This window comes from Budorcas taxicolor, chromosome 20 (genome assembly GCF_023091745.1).
Source record: "Budorcas taxicolor isolate Tak-1 chromosome 20, Takin1.1, whole genome shotgun sequence".
Classification (NCBI taxonomy): domain Eukaryota; kingdom Metazoa; phylum Chordata; class Mammalia; order Artiodactyla; family Bovidae; genus Budorcas; species Budorcas taxicolor.
In genome coordinates this window covers 16,622,546-16,641,028 of record NC_068929.1, presented here as the reverse complement: position 1 = coordinate 16,641,028, position 18,483 = coordinate 16,622,546, and positions in this window count along the sequence as shown.

The window sequence follows — 18,483 nt, the reverse complement described above, 5'->3', positions numbered from 1 at the left end:
TAACTCTTGATGTACTGACCCTGCTGCTGCTGCTGCTGCTGCTGCTAAGTCGCTTCAGTCGTGTCTGACTCTGTGCGACCCCATAGACAGAAGCCCGCCAGGCTCCCCCGTCCCTGGGATTCTCCACGCAAGAACACTGGAGTGGGTTGCCATTTCCTTCTCCAACGAGTGAAAGAGAAGTCGTTCAGTCGTGTCTGACTCCTAGCTACCCCATGGACTGCAGCCCACCAGGCTCCTCCATCCATGGGATTTTCCAGGCAAGAGTACTGGAGTGGGGTACCATTGCCTTCTCCTGATGTACTGACCCATTTAGGTCTATCTCCTAACTACACAGAGCCAGGAAAAGGAAACGCCCACTGAGAGTAGCTCCCATCTCCAGTGGAGGAGAGGTGTGGGAGTTAAGACCCAGGGCCACATCTGTAGGTCTCTCGTATCAACCCTAGAGATGAAGGTTGGGAAGGTTCCTTACCTGGGAGGAGTTGCTGTGGGGCTCAAGAAAAAAGTGGATGTTTCATTGGTCATCAAAATATCTATCACAAGACACGAAGCTTCAGCCTAGGGTTGAGGGCTTTTAGGGACAAAAGAGCTTTTATCAGAAATGCTTCATTGCCCAAGAGAGAGTTTGCTGTAAAACCTGGACCAGAGTCTAATTTGATTGGTCTCATGTGTTTTAGCAAAGAACTTGGAAATCTGTAGGAGTGCTGTTTTTATCTGTGACTTAGTTCTAACCCAAGGCTAAGTCTAACCCAGAAAATTACCTTCTGTTTCAATTGTTGTTCCTATACTTAAATATTCAAAATTCCTTATTACCAAGTTATAAATTGATTTTACTTCTTTTTCAATAAGCGTGAATAATGCTATCTATATAGAGTTTGGTATTGTGCTATTTAACTTGACATCATTTTCCAATTTCATTAAATATCTTCAAAAGGTCATTTAATGACTGTACATTGCTGTTGTTTAGTCATTGAGTAATGTCTGACTCTTTTTCGACCCCATGGACTGTAGCCTACCAGGCTCTTCTGTCCATGGGATTTCCCAGGCAAGAATACTGGAATGGGTTGCATTTTCTTCTTCAGGGGATCTTGCCAACCCAGGGATCAAACCCATGTTTCCTGTATTGGCAGGCAGATTCTTTACCACTGAGACACCAGGGAAGCTAATGTTTGAAACAGGCATATCACATTAAATTGACCAGTTTCTAAATTATCTATTATTTTAAAAATTATAATAAACTCTATAATGAGCACCTGTATACACAACTCTTTTTTATGCATTTCTTATTACCTTTTTAGGATGAAAGTTAGAATTGGGCCAGCCTGGAAAGTTTCATCCCAAGCATTTATATGTTAAAAAATGGATATCATACTTGTACATGTGGATTTCCACTCAGATTTTTCACTTAGCAGATTGTGAACATTATTCCATGTCATTAAATATTCATTGAAAACATGATTTTTCTTTAGTGGCTATATGTTAATTTTATGATAATTTAATTTTTAAAAATATATTATCATCTATCATTTTTTAGCCATTCTCTTAAATAATCCAGTTATTTCTACCTTTTTGGTGTTATAAATATTGTTACTGTGAACATCTATATGTACACATTTAATTACAAAACCAGAATAGAAAAATGAACTTCCTCATCCTATTATCCTGTGTCAACAATTATCAACAGATGCCAATCTCATTTTGCTTATAACCTCCAAATCTCCATTCCCCAGAGGATTATTTTGAAGCAAATAGCCCAGAACATTTTTTGTCTCATAAGACATAATAGGAAAATGACCATTGTGAGGCAGGTATCATTTCATGGTTTTTTTGTTGGACATATCTGCCATTTTTACCTTAGTAATTTATTTAAAAAAATATTCAAAGATGCATAAGAAGTAGAAAAGAACATTGTTGAAAATGTGGTCCTCAAACACATCATTTTTCATTAGTAAAATTAAGTAAATTAGTTAAAATTAAGAAAACCTTAGGTTATGCCTGGTTGTCTGAGAACAAGGAGTCATCACTGATACTCTCTGGCCAAAGACTCTGTGAAATAGAGGAAGTAGGTGCCACCCTTCCTGGATATACAAATGTTACCTCTAATCTCCACAAATGGTAAAGACAGAAAAGGTCGAAAATAACTAGGAGACATATTTACTTTATAAATCATATACAATTTTCTGTAACTTCATTTGTGCCTTTAGCACTGAGGCTAGAAAGCAGAAGGGTGATGGTTCATATGAGGGACAGATTGTTCAGTGTGGTCCTTCTAAAGTCAGTGAACAGGCTTTTTAGAGTGTGGTGCACCACTTACCCACCCACTGTGAGCCATGGGAAGGAGACCACAGTGATAAACACATCACTAAAATATTTAAGTATGTCATAGATCAGGTACTAGCAGCAGATGTTCCCCTTTTTGTAATCCAGCTGAATTTTCTCTGCACAGAAAATTGTCAGCCATTTCCTCACTCACACACTCCAGCTTCCTCCATGAACCTCCTACTCTAGCTTGTGTCAAGCAAGTATGAACAAATAACTCGCAGGGGACAAAATGAGGTATCAGACACTACTTTTAAATTGCTTTACTCACTGTAAATACTACAACAAAAATATTTTTTTTCCAACCATAGGGCCAATATTTCCTTCATTCTGCTTTTGAAATCATCCATATGTTTCCTCCTTTTCCCTCATTGACTTTATTATTTTTTGAGGAGATAGTTAAGAATTTTATTAGGACTTATGTCCCCAGATTTTTAAAAAATTAATTTTTTTTATTTATTTATTTTTTTGGTTGCCTAAGCAGAGATATTACTTTAGCAACAAAGGTCCATCTAGTCAAACCTATGGTTTTTCCAGTAGTCATGTATGGATGTGAGAGTTGGACTATAAAGAAAGCTGAGCACTGAAGAATTGATGCTTTTGAACTGTGGTGTTGGAGAAGACTCTCGAGAGTCCCTTGGACTGCAAGGAGATCCAACCAGTCCATCCTAAAGGAGATCAGCCCTGGATGTTCATTGGAAGGACTGATGATGAAGCTGAAACTCCAATAGTTTGTCCACCAGATATGAAGAACCAGCTCATTCGAAAAGACCCTGATGCTGGGAAAGGTAGAAGGCAGGAGGAGAAGGGGATGACAGAGGATGAGACGGTTGGATGGCATCACTGACACGATGGACATGGGTTTAAGTAGGCTCCGGGAGTTGGTGATGGACAGGGAAGCCTGATGGGCTGCAGTCCGTGGGGTTGCAAAGAGTCGGACACGACTGAGTGACTAAACTGAACTGGGTCTTCACTGCTTCGTACAGGCTTTCTCTAGTTGCAGCAAGGAGGGGCTACACATTGTGATGGCTTTTCTTGTTGTGGAGCATGGGCTTTAGGTGCTGAGGCTTCAATAGCTGTGGCACGTGGGCTCAGTAGTGTGACCAGATTTTTTAAAATAAATTTTATTGAAATATAGTTGATTTGCAATATTGTGTTTCAGGTGTACAGCAAAGTGAATCTGTCATACAAATAAATATATCCACTCACTTTTAGGTTCTTTTCCCCTATAGGTCATTACAGAGTGTGGAGTCGAGTTCCCTGTGCTATACAGTAGGTTCTGATTAGTTATCTGTGTTATATATAGTAGCATGTATATGTCAGTCCCAATATCCTGATTTATCCCTTCCCTCCAACCCCCTTAATGACATTAATACTTCAACCTCTCCTTAAAGCAATCTGAGTCAGTCTTTTTTTCTTCTCTTTTTTCTTTAATAACATTTTGTTTTCTTATTCTTTTCTCCCACCATTGTTTTGTTTTCAATAACTTTATTGCCCCAACTTTGCTATATTTGCAGGTCACTACCTAAGATTTGATTGACTCTTACTTCCTTACTCACCTCTCTATCTTCTCTTCCTTGTGTTAAACAAAAACAAAAACACTGTCAAGGGCATGTATTCACCCCTAAAATTATTGCCTTCCTTTTCTGCTAGTGGAAAGTTAGCCTAACTATGGTAACATTATTTTTTATCTCTTTTTTAAAAAATCCAAGACTCTAACTAGAAAAAGTAACTTTTGATAAGCTTTGCTTTGTAAACCTAGCCTATTTTGAAAGCAGTTTTACATATGAAGTCATGCTTCAGGATTGATTACTAGATGAAACAGTTAGGTTTCCTCAGGTACTACATGTCTCTATGCACATTTCTCTCTCTCAGTTTCTGTTAATATTCCAGAAAAAAAGAGAAAAAGGACACGGATATGCACTTAAAAGAAGAGAATTAGAATTTATGGGAAATTGCTTGAGTAGTACCCTGGAAAAGCAGTTACAAAAACATTACTTAATCAGAAATAGTCAAAGGGATATCAGTTGGAGAAAATGGTCCAGAAAATGGAGGTTTGATTTGGGGAAAGATAAAGGGTGTGTTATTTCTCTTTAAATTCAGGATAAACCCAGGATTAAATTAAGCAATGATTAACAGCAATGATTATGAGAAAGGAGATGTAGTTTTATATTTATTTAGTCTTATATTTATTTAAATTACCTCCTAATTATATGTCCCATTTAAGCAGAGCAATTATGTAGGAATATTAATAAGTATTTGTGTTTGTCTGTTTTAATAAGAGTTTTACTTTCATGCAAAGAAGGATAATTACAGGGGAAAACACACTAATCTTTATTTCTTATTTAATAATGCCTATGGGACATTTTGGGGGACAGCAAAGCCATAACCACCAGCAACACTATGATAGTTGATACTATTTATAGATTAAAAGTTTATAGTTTAAGTCCTAGTAATGGAATAGGATCCTTTAAAGATTGACCATGAAACACCAAAATTATAAAAAGACAGCAAATGTTAGGCCAATTCAATTGCCTTTCTCATAACAAATAACCATCAACAAATATTTTAAATTACAAAATTTAATCACTTACTATTTGCATAACCAATAGAATTGGATAATACTTGAAAAAAATATTATATGATGTATTTCTTTTTGTTCCTGGAAAAATCTTAGTTGTCCTCTTTTCTCTCTATTGTATCAATGACATTTATCAGTCAAGAAATGGTGAATAATACAGTCCAGAATAAAGCAATGTTGACTTTCAAAGAGGGTATTAGAATCCAGAGCAGAGAAAGTCATCTGATAGCCAAAACAGTTTTTGATTTTCAAGAGCTCTTCAGGTTCTTAAGAGAGAATAGGTTTTGAGAGAGATTTTCAAAACTTGGCTTCATGTATGAAATTCTATGCCCTAAATTGGTATTGTGACATAATAAGAAATATATAACAGAAGTGGGGGTTTTTTATAGGTGTAGATTTTAGAGAATGTCTGCCATGAACTCTCAGGAAGCTCCATGTCCATGGGTTCTTGGGAGGTAGAGGAGGAATGACTGAGGGAGATGGCCGGGGCTCCCAGGGTGTGGTCCCTGCAGTGGAGGATAAGGTAACTGGTCAGTAGCAGACTTGAGAGAGAACAGAGATGATTCCGGTTGCCTAGATCAACAGAAGCAGGCCATGATGGGGCCTCAGACATAAGCAGTGGATACAATGAAGAAATAGTTGTGGTTTTTTTTATAATGTTTTTTATTTTTATTTTTGGCTATGCTGGGTCTTTGTTTCTGAGTGGGCTTTTCATATAGTTGCAGCAAGCAGGGGCTACTCTCTAGACGCGGTGCAAGGCTTCTCACTGAGGTGGCTTCCCTTGCTGTGGAGCATGGGCTCAAGGGTTTGCAGTCTTCAGTAGCTGCAGAGCCATGGCTCAATAGTTGTGGCTCCAGGGCTCCGGAACACAGGCTCAGAAGTTGCGGCACCCAGGCTTACTTGCTCCATGGCACGTGGGAACTTCTCCGACCAGGGACTGAACCCATATCTCCTGCACTGGCAGGCGGATTCTCTACCACTGAGCCTCAGGAAAGCCCCAAATGAAGACATAGGTTGATATTCAAAATCTGAGTGAAGGAGTGCCACCCAAGCAGAGGCCAGCACATGCAGTGGACGCTAATGGGAAACAGGCTCTCTGCCAGGATCAAATGTCAGTACCCCTGAGAACCCAGATAATCTTGGATTTGAACATGTACTAAGAAAAAGGAATGTGTTTCAAAATAGAAACAAATACATTGCCTGAATGATGGCAAGATTAAATCTGCCATCAGCAGGAATGGGAACCAGATAGTTCCTTTCAGTTAACAAAAAATTGTTTTCATTTTTTACATCTGAGTCTCGTAACTATGTGAAATTTGCAACAGAAATTCTTCCTGTCCACAGAGACCATGAAGCTTTAGAGAGACCATTAATATTTCATGTAATGTCAGTCATGTAAAGCGTTTCATGTAATTATTCTAGACCACAATGAAATGAATGTAAGAGACATTCTGATTGTAATAATCAGAGACATTCTGATTGTCTACATCAACATTATGCTTCTCGGGCCTGATTTATCTGGCCCTCACAGCATTTCACATAGTTGACCAGCCCCCACGCCCAACACCGATCCTTGAAATAAACACTCATTGACCTTGATCTGAGGAACTCACAGACTTCAGTTCCCTTGCCTTTTCTCTGATCCTTCTTTTCCTTTGAAGGACACTCTTTGTAAGCATTAAAGTTCTTGCCTGGGTGGGGCTTCCCACCCCAGTTTCTGGAAAATCTCATCCACGCTTATGCTTTTGCTATCATCAAGTGTTCAGTTCAGTTCAGTTCAGTCGCTCAGTCGTGTCCGACTCTTTGCGATCCCATGAATCGCAGCACGCCAGGCCTCCCTGTCCATCACCAACTCCCGGAGTTCACTCAAACTCACGTCCATCGAGTCCGTGATGCCATCCAGCCATCTCATCCTCTGTCGTCCTCTTCTCCTCCTGCCCCCAATCCCTCCCTGCATAAGAGTCTTTTCCAATGTGTCAACTCTTCCCATGAGGTGGCCAAAGTACTGGAGTTGCAGCTTTAGCATCATTCCTTCCAAAGAAATCCCAGGGCTGATCTCCTTTAGGATGGACTGGTTGGATCTTCTTGCAGCCCAAGGGACTCTCAAGAGTCTTCTCCAACACCACAGTTCAAAAGCATCAATTCTTCGGCACTCAGCTTTCTTCACAGTCCACTCTCACATCCATACATGACCACTGGAAAAACCATAGCCTTGACTAGACGGACCTTTGTTGGCAAAGTAATGTCTCTGCTTTTCAATATGCTATCTAGGTTGGTCATAACTTTTCCTCCGAGGAGTAAGCGTCTTTTCATTTCATGGCTGCAGTCACCATCTGCAGTGACTTGGGAGCCCAAAAAAATAAAGTCTGACACTGTTTCCCCATCTATTTGCCAGGAAGTGATGGGACCAGATGCCATGATCTTCGTTTTCTGAATGTTGAGCTTTAAGCCAACTTTTTCACTCTCCTCTTTCACTTTCATCAGAGGCTTTTGAGCTCCTCTTCCCTTTCTGCCATTAGGCTGGTGTCACCTGCGTGTCTGAGGCGACTCCCAAATCTAACTCTCTAGCCCACTTCTCTCTGCAGAACCTCAGATTCACATACTCAGTTATTTCCAGGATAATTCTGCATCAATGTCTCATAGCCTATAAAAATCAGCATTTTCAAACTCATCTCTTTGTGGCACATTGCCCTGCACAAAATAGATGCTCAAATATTTATCATAGGCATAATGTATTACTGCCTGTTTTCTCATCTTTCTCCATCAGCCTCTAAATACCTGTGAGCAGGAATTAGTTTCTTCCTCAAAATCTGTTGCTTCCCCAGTATCCAGCATATGGGTCTATATGACTTAGTAGATGGGTTAATTAATATTGCCAGAATGAATGAGAATAGAGAATAATTGCTATGGAATTTAAAAGAGAGATGACTCTAGAATTGGGAGGTAAGGAAGAGGATTCATAGGAATGTTCTAATTACTATTGTTGCATAGCAAATTACCCTCCAAACTTAGTGGCTTAAACAACCATTTGTTTTGATTTGCTTGGGGGTCAGGAATTTGGCTAAGGCTTAGTGGAGCAATTCGTTGCTGGGATGTTGGCGGGGAGTCACCTGAAGGCTCTGTGAGCTGGACATCAAAGAGGTCTCCTTCCTTGATGGGCATTTATGCTAGAGCTCAGTTGGGCTGTTATCAGAGTATTTAGATGAAGTCCTTCCATCATGGTTCCTGATTGTCCCTAGAGCAGGCATTCCAAGACAAGCAAGCAACAGGCACATGGGCATTTCTGATGGAGCCTTGAAAATTATGCAGCCTCCCCTCTGCTGCTTTCTATAAAAGAGAATCCCTAAAGATCAACCCACACTTAAAGAAGGGGACCTAGACTCCACTTCTCAGTGGGAGAAGTGTCAAAGAATTGGAGGACATGTTTTAAAACTGCTACCAATGGGACTGGATTTTAGTTGGGTTTTGGCAGAAAAATAGAATTTAAGTAGTTGCTGGATTTGATTGGGTGGCTGCTGTTGCTGCTGCTGAGTTGCTTCAGTCATGTTCTACTCTGTGCGACCCCATAGATGGCAGCCCACCAGGCTCCTCTGTCCCTGGGATTCTCCAGGCAAGAACACTGGAGTGCATTGCCATTTCCTTCCCCAATGCGTGAGAGTGACTGGGTGGCAAAAAGGGCTAAATAGGCTTCTAGATGCACTGAAACTCATGGGGGAGAAGATTGGAGCAGAGTCTGCATCACAAATGATGAATTATCCAATTTGGCATGACTGTAAGGTCTGTGGAGTGAAACTTGAAAGGTGAACCTGGAAAGACATGCGGTCTTGCATGCTAGGCTAAAAATGTTGGCCTTCATCTTGCTGATTTGTAAGAGAGTGGCATGATCAAAGCAGTATTTCTGGCAGATTTACCTGGCATGGGAATATAAGATAAATTGGAAGAGCTGGACTACTCTAAGCTAGAAAATCATCCAGAGGGCTCGTGCTCTAATCTTACCGGTGACAGAAACCTGTGGAAGGGAAGCTGAATTTAACATGGAAAAGAGGCACTGAATGAGAAAGTTACATGAAGGAAAAATCAACAAGACTTGATAACCAGTTGGTTGTGGGGGGAATCCTGAGAGCTGGGGCATGATCCGTTTCCTACTGAGGCAAAACAATGTGGCTCAGCCTTCCTATGCCAGTGGTGATCTGAAGAATTCCTTACTTCCTGCTCCCGCACTAGGCATCTAGATGAATAAGTACAATTAACCTTCATCCAAGTGATATATAATAGTGTGGTTTGAAGTCATGAGCTACAATAGTTGGAAGAAAGGGCTTCCCAGGTGGCACTAGTGGTAAAGAGCCCACCTACCAATACAGGAGGCATAAGAGACGAGGGTTCAATCCCTGGGTCAGGAGGATTCACTGGAGAATGGCATGGCAACCCACTCCAGTATTCTTGTCTGGAGAATCTCATGGACACGAGCCTGGCAGGCTACAGTCCATAGGATCTGAGAGTCAGACACAACTGAAGCAGCTTACCGTGGCCTAGCATAGCATAGTTGAAAGAAAACATCAAAAGTACTCTGTTTTCAAAATTTATCCTTTGTCTCTTTTCCCTGCCACCTGCTTCATGAATGTCATATGCTGAATCCTTACATTAGATACCACAAATAATTGTTAATTTATTTATATTTTTTCTCTATGAAAACTACTCCAGGGAAAAAAAAGCCAGCACAACAAGAACAGCCAGAACCACCAATTGAACTTCCTACTACCTGCCTTTTTACCCTGTTTGAGGTGAGCCCTTGACTTGCCATGTGATCATCCATATTTCCATGAGTATGAACAGGCTGAGCTATGGAAATCACTCATTGTTTTTATTTATGGCCTATTCCACCGCCTTGAAATTAAGTTTACATCTGGTGTTAGTAGATATTCATTACCTTTCTAAAATGCCATTTAAAAAACTGATTGCTTGGGGACTAGACGGCAAAGAAGGGGCCATTTCACACCCAGATGGTTGACCCTGTTCATAAAATACCACATTTAGACAGTCTTCTTATATTTATGGGGTTTACTGCTACTTCTACAAGTGGGCCAAGCTAACTCTCCTGGGCTCCTTTGCATCTTTCTGCTTTAAAACAATTGTTATGTTGTTTCTGGAATAAAGCTTTTGGATTCTGTAAAAATAATACATGTGTTGACAGCAAGACATAAATAATGAACCATCTAAAGAAACATTCTAGCTAGCTAACACAATTTGAGTGGCTTATTTATATTGGCAATTTTTAAAAAAACACAACCAATGGAAAGAGGAGAAGAGGCAACCCCCTAGAAATGAAAAACTAAGAAGTGAACAAGTCGTTCTTCACCAAGAACTTCCTGCGATGTATGCCTGTGAGGCTCAGAAATCGTTCAGTCCTAGCAGTTGTAAGCCAAGCCTTCTCCAAGGTGCTTTTCTTCCCCCCAAAGAAGTCATAACAGGTATATATAGAGATCTATAATGCCTTCCTGTTGGGGAAATGAAAGTACTTTCAAAACAATCTCATAACATTGTGATGGAGGAAATGATGGCAGGTTTTATATTACCCCATTCATACAGGTGATGGAGGCCATGATAAATGGAGTTGGTGACAAAGTCACAAATAGATGCTAGGCCTTCTGATGTACAGCTAGGACTTCAGTAGTTAAACGAAAAATATGTTTCTGTTTTGTTCAGCCCTTTCTCATCTTGCACAAAGAACTTTTCTCTTCAGTTTTAACCCTTGCTCATTCCTACATAGATATGTATTTCTCCCCACCTCCCCCAAAAGATAAGGCTCTTGATTAAAATTTTGATCTCATATTACAAAATGATATCCTAGTCAATAAATGATAAGATCAAAAAAATTAGTTGGAGTGTACCCCCATCCCCAACAACAGGTTCATGATCACAAATAGATGAACTATACCTTTGGGTAGTACAGTGGTTCATTACTGCTTGAAGGTCATGTGCCCCTTTGGAAATCTGATAAAAGCTAAAGATGCCTCCCCCCCAGAAAGATGCACACTCACAGATACAAGGGCTCCCCAACCCACTACCTCCTTCACTGGGTTCATGAATGGCCTACATAGGAGTCCAACATACAGATCTTCCTTGAACTACAGTGGGGTTGTGTCCTGATAAACTCATCCTAAGTGGAAAGTGCATTTCATACACTTAACCTACTGAACATCAGAGCTTAGCCTAGCCTACCTCAGACATGCTCAGAACACTTACGTTAGTAGTTGGGCAAAATCATCTAACACGAAACCTGTCTTATAATAAAGTGTTAAATGTCTCAAGTAGTTTATTGAATATTGTACTGAAAGTGAAAAACAGCAATGTTGTGTGAGATCAGAATGGTTGTGAATGCATCAGTTGTTTCCATCAGTGATGGTGTGGCTGATTGGGAGGCAGGCACCCAGGCTCATCAGAGAATATAGTGTGGGAAAAGATCAAAATATGAATTATGGTTTCTACTGAACAAGTATTGCTTTTGCACCATAATGAAATTGAAAAATTGTAAGTTGAACCATTGTAAGCAGAGGACCATCTATATTACAAAGAACATAACTCTAGAGAGAGAGACCTTAGATTAAATCTTAGCCCTACGTTACTGAGGGACTTTGAGAAAAACTATTTACTTTCTCAACACCAAATTTTTATCTATAAAATGAGGACTGTACCATGGGACTGGGTTATGGAGGAGATTAAATACCCAATGCATATAAAGCATTTGGCATAGAGTCACATAGGACTTCCCTTGTGGCTCAGATGGTAAAAGTCTGCCTGCAGTGCGGGAAACCTGGGTTTGATCCCTGGGTTGGGAAGATCCCCTGGAGAAGGCAATGGCAACCCACTCCAGGATTCTTGCCTGGAGAATTCCATGGACAGAGAGGAGCCTGGCATGCTGCAGTTCACGGGGTCACAAAGAGTTGGACACGACTGAGTGACTTCACTTTCTGTCACGTAGAATGTGTCCACTATATGACAATTCTTTCCCCTGTTGAGATTTCACAGGGAAATGACTGGAGTTGCGGGCAAACATCTTGAAGCTGATATTCAGGCCCACTTCAAGCTGATGGCTGAAAACATTACGCCAGGGGGCAGATCAGTACAATTAATCAAGAACTGGAGCCTTTAAAATTCTAAATCATTCTAGTTTACCCTGTTAGCCAAATCTTTTGACACTCCTACATTATGATGGTTCCCTATGGTGTGAATTCCAACCTTCCCATGATAGAATGCAAAGCCCCCACATTTCTCAGTTTCCTTTGCCTCCAGGGAGCATCATGTGACTGAGGTTCTGCTAATGAGATGCACATACAGAGATATGGATACAGAAGTGATTTATGTGAGGAAGCAGATGGGGTGCGGGGCATCTATTTTGCAGGCACAGATGGTGGGAGAGGCAGTGTGGTTCTAGAATCATCAGGACCAGCAATTCCTTCCTCAGCCAGTTCTGCACTGTGTTCTGGGGACTGTTTCTGGAAACTCACTCCACAGACCATTTCTTTATTTCTGCCAAAAACTCCGTGAGGATTCTAATATTTTTTCATAAATCACTTTCTACTTTAACCACTATAGAGTAGATTCTGTGGTTGGCAACCAAGAACTCTGAGTTGCACAATGCTGAAACATCCCATTATTTCATTTCATCTTCCTCCCCGCCACTACCATTTCCTTGCTTTAATTATGCAACACTGATATAGTTACTAAGCCATGTCAGACTCTTGTGACTACATGAACTGTAGCCCACCAGGCTCCTCTGTCCATGGGATTCTCCAGGCAAGAATATTGGAGTGGGTTGCCATTTCCTTCTCCAGGGGATCTTTCCCATCCAGGGATAGAACCTGGGCGGTCTGCATTGCAGGCAGATTCTTTAGCAACTGAGCTACCAGGGAAGCCCCTGTGAAACACTGGCTAAGTGTAATAACGAGTCTTAATATTCTAAGAATGGAGTTTCTGTACAAATGAGACTTTCTATAAGTGAGTGCACAGACTGTTCCCACCCTGTAGGGTCCAGAGTGGTGTCCTTGGGCTGCTGGCAGGAAGCTGTCTTGCCAATAGGTTAAATGCTCCTCACGTGTTCCTTCTACCTTATTCACATCACACGCAGGCAGTTCTTATTAGTTTGGCTGCTTCAGGAAGGCAAATAGCTGGGACGGAACTTTGGTGAGCAAGGCAGTTAACAGTGGTAGTTTGAGCTGAAGCTTTTTATGTAATTATTGTTTTTATTAAAGTGAGGAACTGTTTGGGAATGAGGCTACAATTAATCCATTAACAGATTTTTTTCATCCTACACAACTTTTTTGGTTCTTCTAATTAACCTATATAAATCTTGGACTGAGCAAAATTTAGATTAATGTAGTTTTAATAAATTGATTTAAAGTCATGTGCTGGCAATCACTTTATCCATTCATTCAATAGTTATTTATTATGAGCTATTTTATGTCAGATATTGTGCTAGGTGCTAAATAAATAATATTTGGTTTGCTTTTGCCCCCAAGACTTCTCATGAGCTAGTGGAAAGACAGACAGTTCTGCCACAGAGTGTGCTAAGATCGATTTCTGCCATAACTTGTAATGTCTTTTTATCTGTAAGTGCATTCTTTTTTCACAAATATTTGAATCTCCAGTAAGACAGATCCTTTCTTCTACCTGAAACATTAACAATTTCCTTAAATTTGACCCTTATTGAGGTCAGGAGTACGTCTCTAAATTTAGGACCACGAAGAGCTTTTGGATGGCATTCGGATGTCTGCTTCCCATCTGGATTGGGTGATGAGTGGATTTAGGTCAATAGACCTGTATTTCTTAGTTTCCTGGTGTGAAGCAATAGCTGATTTTAGACAATTCAACCAGAAGGAAGTGCTGTTCGTAACTCAGAGAATTGAAGGAAAAGCCGGAGAGTAAGCCTGGAAAAGTACTGGAATCACAGCAGCTCTAGATATTGTTAACAGGAGATAATTGATAGCTTTGTCTAGATATCAGTCCTTGTGTTACTCTTCTCAAGATTCAGAATCCAAGGATGGCCTACTCCTGAAAGGACAAGAGCATCAAAGGGAAATAGGCAATACCTTAAAAATGAATTGGGGTGCTCTTATCAAAAGGAGATAGAATAGGTACAGGGCAGCCAGGTACCATGTGTGTCTATCATTATGTTTATGCTCCAAGTGTGTCTCTGGGTATAGCATCAGTGCTGTTACTGACAGTGTTGCCCCCTGCCGCAACCATCCCAAGCTAGTCTACTTGATGAGGGCAAGATAGGAAAAACTTATTTTTCTTGTGTAAGGAGAAAGGAGGGAGGGAGGACATGAGCCATTGAGGGTGGAATTCTCAACTTTGGCTATTACTGTATTCACCTAGGGACTTTGCTTTTTAACTTTTTACTTTGAACTAATTTAAGATTTACAGAAAAGTTGCAAAATAGTACAGAGAGTTCCTTAATATCCCTTACTCTGATTCCTCTGATATTACTTAGGCATAGTATAATTGTCAGGGCATTAATATTGATAAAATATTATTAACCAAACTGCAGACTCAAATTTCACCATTTTCCCCACTAATATCCTTTCTGTGGTTCCAGAATTCTATGCAAGAGCCCACATTTTATTTAGTTATTACTTTGTAGTTTCTCTTAATGGTTCCTCACACTTTCCTTATCTTTCATCACCTTGATATGTTTGAAGAGTCCTAATCACTAACTCTGAACAATGTCTCTCCATTTGGATTTGTCATGTTTTCTTATGACGGGAGTTAGTCATATATTTTTTGGTCAAGAATGCCAGAAAATTAATTATGTACCTCATAGCAAGGGGTTTAGGATGCTGATATTTCCTGTGACCAGTGACATTTATATGGTTAGCTTGGTGTTTGTTGGGTTTCTGTACTGTAAAGCGGCTTTACCTTTGTGATGGTAGATTTCATATTTGTTAAGTGTTGTGCGGGAAGTACTTTAAGTCTACACAAAACCTTTTTCTCAAACTTTTGCCTTGCTAATTTGAGCACATATTTTTGGATCTTGCCTGTTGCATTTGGGATGGGTTTGATCCTTGGGTCAGGAAAATTCCCTGGAGAAGGAAATGGCAACCCACTCTAATATTCTTGCCTGGAAAATCCCATGGGCAGAGGAGCCTGGCCGAGTACAGTCCATGGGCTTGTAAAACAGACATGACTAAGTAGCGAAACAGCAGCAGCAGAAGCTGCTACATTTATTCTTATGCACAATAAATAGTGGTGTTTGCTTAAGGGCGATTCTTATTTCAAACTCTTTGTTTCTACATCTGTTAATTGGAATTCTATTGTGAGGAAGAATTTTCTCTGCTCACCCATTTACATTCTTATTTCATTATTTATATGAGTTTGGATTCACAAATACTGATTTTATCCTATGGTTTAAAACCCACATCATCATAATTTATTTTGTTGCTTAGATTATGCTGGCTTTGGCTATTGAGAACTCCTTTAGGCTAGTACCTGTCTTCTGCTGACAAGGTCCTATCTTTTTTTTTGAGCAATTTCTTAGTTTGCAGCACCATGAATTGTTGTTGTAGGCTTATCTCGTATTTCGCCACTTTGGTCCTAAGATAAACCACTTCCCACTTGGGGAACCTGTTAAATCCTGGTATCCAGACAACAACCCAGACCAGTTAAATCAGAAGATCTTGAGGGATGGGACCAAAGGGTCAGTCATTTCTAAAGTTCCACAGATGGTTCTAACATACAACCACATGTGAGAACCAAACTAAAGTGATGCTTTTCTGACTGCCATGTGGATATGAAGTCCCTGGGAATCTTGTTAAGATTCTGACAGGGTCTGCATTTCTAACAAGTTCTTGGATTGGCTGAATGGCAAACCACACTTTGATGGGAAAGGGACTAGAAGGCTTTTTTCTTCAAGTACAAAAAATCTTAAACATTACCTCTAGGGCTGCAAGCTGGCTTATGATTAAGGAGAGTTGCTACTTGCTAGGTTACTATTCCAACCCACTCCAGAACTCTTGCCTGGAAAATTCCATGGATGGAGGAGCCTGGTGGGCTGCAGTCCATGGGGTCACTAAGAGTTGGACACGACTGAGTGACTTCACTTTCACTTTCATACACTGGAGAAGGAAATGGCAACCCACTCCAGTGTTCTTGCCTGGAGAATCCCAGGGACGGGGAGCCTGGTGGGCTGCCGTCTATGGGGTCGCACAGAGTTGGACACGACTGACGTGACTTAGCAGCAGCAGCAGCAGGTTACTATTCAGCATTGTTTTATCTTCTAATTAGTTGGGGTGGGTGGTAGAAGGAACTACTTGCCATGCAGTGTAGACAGGGTCAAGGAGGTTGCTGTATGAATTGAAAATGGAAGTTTTTGATTCTGAAAGTAAACCACTACAATGAATTAAAATGAATAAATGTGTTCGCTTTTCTTCTATTTCTAAACAGGTGAAGAGTCCTGAATAAATCTTTTTAAAAAATGAAGAATGACAATAAAAGAACACTTCATGCTGAAAGCATAACAACAACAACAACAAAAACACCCAGATGTGAATATCCATCTTATCTATCTTGGAAAGGCAGATGCAAAAGAGTGGAGTCTCTGTGGGAAATAGGTCACCATTTTGGATTTTATTTAAACAGAATTCTCCAGGGTTCTCTTTGTGTATTAGCTCAGTTTTCCCAGGTGTTTGCAGAATATGCATATTCCTGTCCAGCTGCTAAGCTGCCTTTGTCTCCCCAAGATAGTTGTCCTCCAAGAACAAAGAGGTCCAGAGAGACACAGACTGCAATCCGTCAAGCTCGTTCTAGTCACTTTCTACAGAGCCGTGCACATGTGTGCCACAAAACAGTTCTCTGATCTTCAAATTAGGATCATCTTCAGTAATCCTCAAGCTTCAGTACTCTTGATACATGCGTGGGGCATTCCTTAAAGATGCAGATCCCCAAACCTTTGGCTGGAGCCATGAAAAAGCGCCTTGTTCCTCTGTCTGCATCCTGGCCATACGAAGCAAGTGCCCCACATGCAGCACGTGGAGAAGCACTGACCTAAGAGAACAGACTGCAGCGTCCTCTTGTTCGGTCCATTGGTGGCTCAGATGGTAAAGAATCCGCCCACAAGGCAGGAGACCAAGGTTCGATCCCTAGTTTGGGAAGATCCCCTGGCAAAGGGAATGGCAGCCACTCCAGTATGCTCGCCTGGAGAATTCCATGGACAGAGGCTACAGTCCATGGGGTCTCAGTCATGGGGACATGACTGAGAATAACACACACACAGGCTTATTTTAATTGGCTAATAAAACAGCTTCCCACCCTTCTCGATCTCTAGGTCAGAGACTCCAACAGAGGCAAATCATGATATTATTGGTCCTCCCCTGTCCTTCTCAACTATCACTTAAGAAATGCATGATACAGGATGCTCGGGGCTGGTGCACTGGGATGACCTAGAGGGATGGTACGGGGAGGGAAGAGGGAGGGGGGTTCAGGATGGAAACACGTGTATACCTGTGGCTGATTCATGTTGATGTATGGCAAAACCAATACAATATTGTAAACTAATTAACCTCCAATTAAAATGAATAAATTTATATTTAAAAAAAAAGAAATTCTCTACTCCTCTTCTGACACCTGTATACTACAACCTTTCCTTTCCTAGCTTCGCAAACACAAACAGAAAGTTGAGATGCCATGAGAGCTTTTTATTCCAGCTGGATGGTCAGAAACCATCATGATCCATATCATGATACACCCTCTGGTATAAATCAAAAACCCCAGTCGAGGCTACCTCAGTGGCCACATGTTTATAGATGTTTACTGTGTCACAAAATTGTACTTTATTGGTCACAGAGCAGCAGGCAAATTTATTATTAATAATTAAAACTTCAAAAACCTACCTACCAAAGGTGAAATCTTAAAAACCGACCAAAGGTAAAGATGATATTTCATGTTTATAATCCAAAGACCATATGGTATTTAAGATTTGGGGAGTATTGAATATGAATATGTAACTTTGCAAAAATATCTGTTCTGAATTCATGATGTTCTCATTTTATGTATGTAAGGAAAAAGGACAACTGACTTCAAGTTCATCAAGTGCTAAACTTGGAGGGAAAGTCATGACGCATGAATAGACTGTGTGATGACTTGTCCTCAAAAATCCTCCATCTCTTAGAGACAAGGCTTGACACTGACAGTCACATGTGGCCCCACCCACACTGCAGAGATTGGCAGAGACAGCAGAGACTCTCAGAGGCACCATCTCCCATAACCTGGGAGAACAGCACAGAAAACTGACGCCAGTGTCCAGTCACAAAACAAAACGAACACTCAGTGCCTGGGGTGCTTGTTCCAGAACCAGACACTTGGGAACATGTCCAGTAGAATGGGCGAATCCTGATTACCTTGGAGTAGCCTGACCCTGTCCTTCCCACTCTATAGGCTAATCTGGCTCTGCCTTTCAGGCTACACTATTGGCTTCGCAGGAGTAATGACTAAGTCGTTTTTATTTTTCTTGCCCTTGCCAACAGTGACACAGCAGGGGGAAAGCCACGCTTTTATAACTATCTCTGGTCCCAAAGTCTCCAACATTAGGGACA